Here is a 5,619-nt window from a genome sequence, read left to right as displayed (position 1 = left end):
ACCACCACAACGAGGCCCTACAACGCCTTAGCCTCCTCCAACTCAGAGGATTCGACGTGACCCGGGAGCTGTCAGAGACCAAGGAACATCTGGCCACACTCTATCGGGAAGGACAGGAGAGGAAGACCTTCAGGGATAAACTCCGGGGCCTGGAGGAGGAGGAGAAATGCACAAGATTTTTTTTCCGCAGGGCACGGTCCAAACAACAAGGCATCCTGTCCCTCTATAACACCAGCGGCCAGACCGTCACGGACAGCGACGACATCAGGGAGGTGACCGAGGAGTTCTACGGCCGGCTGTTTGACACCAAGCCGGCAGGAGGAGCTCACCCGGGCCGTGCACTCCATGAACACCCAGAAGGCCCCGGGACCGGACGGGATCCCGGCGGAATTCTATCAGGCCTTCTGGGAACTCGTCAAGGGCGATCTGGCCCAGGTCCTCCGGGCAGTCTACAGGGAAAGGAGGCTAGGAGAATCAATGCGACAGAGTACAGTTACACTAATACCCAAGAAGGGGGACCTCAAGGACCTTCGGAACTGGCGCCCCATCAACCTCCTCTGTTCGGACTACAAGATTCTCACGAAGGCCCTCATGTGGCGCTTCCAAATACACCTCCCCACAGTCATCAACCCGGACCAGACCTGCGGCGTCCCCGGAAGGTCCATCAATGACAACTTGCTCCTGGTGAGAGACCTCATCTTCCACTCCCAGGAGCGGAGGTCCCCCTTCGCGCTCCTCTGCCTCGACCAAGAGAAGGCCTTCGACCGGGTAAGCCATGGCTTCCTGCAGGAGGTGCTAGGGAGGATGAACTTCCCACAACACCTCATCCACTGGACCAGGCTCTGCTACAACAACATCACGAGCAGAGTCCTGGTCAACAAACAGCTCACAGACCCCTTTCCTATCCGGTCTGGGGTCAGACAAGGATGCCCCCTAGCACCCCTGCTGTACGTCATCTACCTGGAGCCTTTCCTCCGTAAAATCAGAGCTACACACACCATCCAGGGTTACCACCTCCCGGGGGCCCAGGGAGAGAGGCTTCAGGTGGTGGCGTACATGGACGACATCACCATCGTCGGCACGGATAGTCGGTCCATCGCCGCGCAGCGAAGGTGGTGGACGACTACTGTGCAGCCACTGGCGCCCTGGTTTTAATCGAGGTAAGAGCGAACTGTACCTGTCGCAACACTGGAAAGAAGCGATGACCACCTCTTTCCCTGTAAAAACAGACAACATCAAGCTGCTCGGAGTCATCTACCAGAACAACGGGAAAGGGACCCTGACCTGGGCCAACACCATCAGTCAAGCCAAACAGAAGATCGCCCAATGGAGTGCACGGTCCCTCACAATAACGGGTAAGATCCTGATCCTGAAGGCAATAATCCTCCCCATTCTCCTCTATGTCGGTAGGGTGTTTCCCCCGGACAGGGTGACGAGCAAGACCATCGAGCGGCTGATGTTCACCTTTGTCTGGGGGAGCAACATGGAGCGCTTGAAGAGGACCATCATGTACAGCGCAGAGGAGAAGGGGGGGAAGGGGGTCCCAGACATCCTCAACATCATAAGGGCACAGGGCCTCTCCCAACTGGTCACAAATATCCATAAACCGGACAGGAAGGCAGGAGCCTTTGAGAGGTACTTCGCCACACCCATACTCAGAGCACTCCGTATCACCAACACCACCATCAACCACACTGTGCCCTACTGCTGGGACCCCCCCAAAAGTATACAAGGAGTGGAAGAACTTTGCCTTCAGGACGGGTCTGCCCGCAGCCGGCCTGGCCTCCTGGAAATACAAGGACATCATGGCACACATCAGAGGGAAGGACAACATCACACCACCCAAGGCCAGGCCGGCCCTGGACATCCAACAGGTATGGAAAAACATCAGCCACAAGTGCATCAGCAATAAGCAAAAGGATTTAAACTGGTCAACTGCTCACGGCTGTCTCCCCACCAGAGAATTCATGTACAGACGGCACATAGCCCGTACCGAGCTCTGCCCCCACGGTTGCACTGACACTGAAAACATCTACCATCTGTTTGTCAAGTGCACCGTGGCCAGGCGGGTCTGGGCCCTGTTTGTTCCCTCTGTCTCCCTCTACAGGAACATCATCTTGCCTCGCTTGGCGGCGGACGACATCCTGTTCGGTCCTCCGGGAGGCTGCACGACCCCCCGCCTACAACATCAGTGGAGGATCGTCAGCGCCTTCAAGCAGGTGATATGGGAGACAAGGAACATCAGGGTCTACCATAAACAGGACCAACCTCTCACCGTCCAGAGGAGGAGAATCAATCTCCTCCTCAGGGACTACGCCATCCTGGACTTCAAACACCACCCGGACACCGCCAGAGACACATGGGGGGTTGAAAGGTGGAAGGACGTGTCCATCTAGCTCAGCCCCCCATGCCACCATATCGCCACACCAGCTCTGCACTCTGCCCTCCGTCCCCGAAGGCCAGACGGCGTTCCCCGTTCAACACCCTCATCGCCCCCACCACCACCACCTTCCGGGCAGCCACCACTTCACCCGTTCCGGCACCAAGCCCGAAGACCCGGGGGCACCAACACCTGCCCCCAGTACGAGGGTCCGGAGAGGAGAAACCCACCAGGCTTAATGGGAAGTACACGGAACATTACACCTGCACCCCAGTACCCTTTCTCACCCCCTTCCTTCCTCCCCTCTCCACCATCTCCCACTATCACCTCACAGGGTTCCAGTTGGCCACATCAACCGAGCAGCAACATCCTCCACCCCTCAAGGACCGGTCAACCCCCCCACCCCCCCAGCACATCCGCTGCAGCACCTGGAACCCTCCTCCCTGGACCCCCGAAAAGGACACTACAGCCCCCCCCCTCCCCACCCCCCGGCACAAGGACAAGCCCCCCCCCCACCTCATCAAGAAGACTGGCCCCTCCCCCCCATCCCTTTTTCACCCATACACCCCACCCTACTTACCCGGACACCACAGGGCACACTGCACCGCACCTGGACTGGGCCCGACCTGCAGCACCCCCAACCATCCCTGGAAATTTTCGAAAAAGAGTTTTTGTGAGGAGTTTTTCCTCGCTTTCTTGGAGGGTTTTAGGTTGGCGCAGGGAGGGCCTACACTCTGGTGAAAGATTAATGAGTTTTTGAGGTAATTGTCATTGGGTGATTGTATATGTTTGGTATTATTTGCATTGGGTGAAATGTGGTGGAAGTTGTAACATGTATTTGTAAATACTTGTTTTAATTTTGTTAAAACCAATAAATACGTTACACGCCTGGGACACACTGCCTGCGATCGGCTGCGATCTGCTGCGACGCGCCTGGAAGCGCCTCCTTTTTTCTTTCGGCGCCCATGTTATCAAATGGGACCGACTACACTGGCTGCGAAGCGCTGCGATCGCCTGCGATCTGCAGCGATCGTTTCGGCAGCTGGTCGAATTTTTTCGCGAGACGCTTGCGAAATCGGCTGCAGGATGATGAAATACAACATATTAGTTGATATATTTGAATAAAAAAACATGTTGTAAAGGAAAGCTCAGAGTAGCTGAAAGGCTTGGTGACTGGCGCGGAGAAATGCGCGTCTGGTGTGAACAGCTTTTGCTCAGTCGTAGGCGATCGTGGCGCTGCACGGCGCGTCCAGGCGCTTCGCAGCCAGTGTGTCCCAGGCGTAATATCTGTAGCACCATTAGTATCTGTATCAGAATCAGAATGGGATTTATTCGCCTTGACAGTTTGCACAGACAAAGAATTTGCTTTGGCAGGGAGGTGCATACAATAAACATATAGGGACCTAAAATTTTAATATGTGGACTATCTATACTAAGGGTATATAAACTAGCAGTACTAAGTGGAATTAGAATTAAATAAAATATACAATAAAATAAAATATAAGTTGCCGTAATTTACAATATAAAAATACAAATATTACTAAAAATACAAATGTACTAGATACAATTTTGTAATGCAGTGCAAAAAGCAGTGTGTTTTAAGCAGGAAGTCATTAGAGTCAGTGTGGTCCCTTGGCCTTGTTGAAGAGGCCAACAGCGGAAGGGAAGAAACTGTTTTTGTGGCGTGAGGTATTGGTCCTGATGGACCGCAGCCTTCTGCCGGAGGGGAGTGACTGAAACAGGGAGTGTCCAGGGTGGGAGGAGTCGGCCACAATCTTCCTCGCTCGCCTCAGGGTCCTCGAGGTGTGCAGGTCCTCGAGGGTAGGCAGATTGTAGCCAATCACCTTCTCAGCAGTGCGGATGAGACGCTGCAGCCTGCTCTTTTCCTTGGCAGTGGCAGCAGCGTACCAGACGGTGATGGAGGAGGTGAGGATGGACTCAATGATGGCTGAGAAGAAGTGCACCATCATTGTCTTTGGCAGGTTGAACTTCTTCAGCTGCCGAAGGAAGTACATCCTCTGTTGTGCTTTCTTGATGAGGGAGCTGATGTTCAGTTCCCACTTGAGGTCCTGGGAGAGGATAGTGCCCAGGAAGCGGAAGGACTCCACAGTGTTGACTGTGGAGCAGGGGCGGTGTGTTCATTAGGGCGATATGGGCGACGCACTGCCAAACGGGAAAAGGAAGGGATTTTTTTCTAATCAATTATATCACGGCAACAGTCGTTATTAGTGTTCTAATCTAGACGTCTGATCTGCCACTAAATGTCCAATCAGGCTAAAGTCGTGCTTCAAATGGCCCCGCCCCTTTTGGGGCGATTTCAGTCGGGTTGAAAATCGCCCCAGAAGTCTCTCATAGACTCTCATGTAAAAATTTTTTTTTTCAAATATCAGAGCTTTCAATACAATCTCTATGGGTTCCGGGAGGGCTTGCACTTACGCGCTTTTGTCATACGTAACATAACCATGAACGTGACTAAGAAAAGAGCGGGTAGCAGCGTCAATCAATTCACATACTACTGTCAAGATGGCTAGCGTTCAGTGCAACTCGATTGTCTCTTTGAAAGAAGTTCCTTTTTGTCGGCGAACAAATCAAGATAAATTGGCAACGAAACAATTAGGACCTCCCAGACCAAATTTAATAATTCAACAGGTTTCTACTAAAGGGGGAAAGTCCTACACCCGAGGATTTTCCAAAAATTGGTATGAACGAAAAACCTGGCTAGCAGGCTGCGATGTAGCTAATGCAGTCTTCTGCTACCCCTGCTTACTCTTTCACCCTGAAGGCGGCACGGCAGACAGCACCGCTTGGACAGCGACTGGTGTAACGGACATGCACCATCTTTCAGAAAAGATTAAGAAACATGAGCTGTCAAAGACCCACATGGATAGCTGTTTGAGATTGTCTGCTTTGGGGAGAGTGAACATTGCCACTCAACTGGATGAGGGATACAGGCTAGCTGTCCGCCGCCACAACGATGAGGTTAGCAAGAACCGCCACATCCTCAGCCGGCTAATCCAGTGTGTGAAGTTTTGCGGAGTGTTTGAGTTAGCTTTGCGAGGCAAAGATGAAACTGAGGGCTCCACCAACCCTGGTATTTTTCTTGGACTTGTCAACTTTGTGGCACAGTTAGATGAGGTGTTTTGATGACCATCTTAAAAATGCTAAAGTTTTCAAGGGCACATCAAGGTCATATCCTACATTCCACAAAATGTAGTTCTAAAGATCCACTTCTCAACAAT

This window comes from Osmerus eperlanus, chromosome 3 (genome assembly GCF_963692335.1).
Source record: "Osmerus eperlanus chromosome 3, fOsmEpe2.1, whole genome shotgun sequence".
NCBI classification, from domain to species: Eukaryota; Metazoa; Chordata; class Actinopteri; order Osmeriformes; family Osmeridae; genus Osmerus; species Osmerus eperlanus.
Note: the sequence above shows the minus strand (reverse complement) of the source record.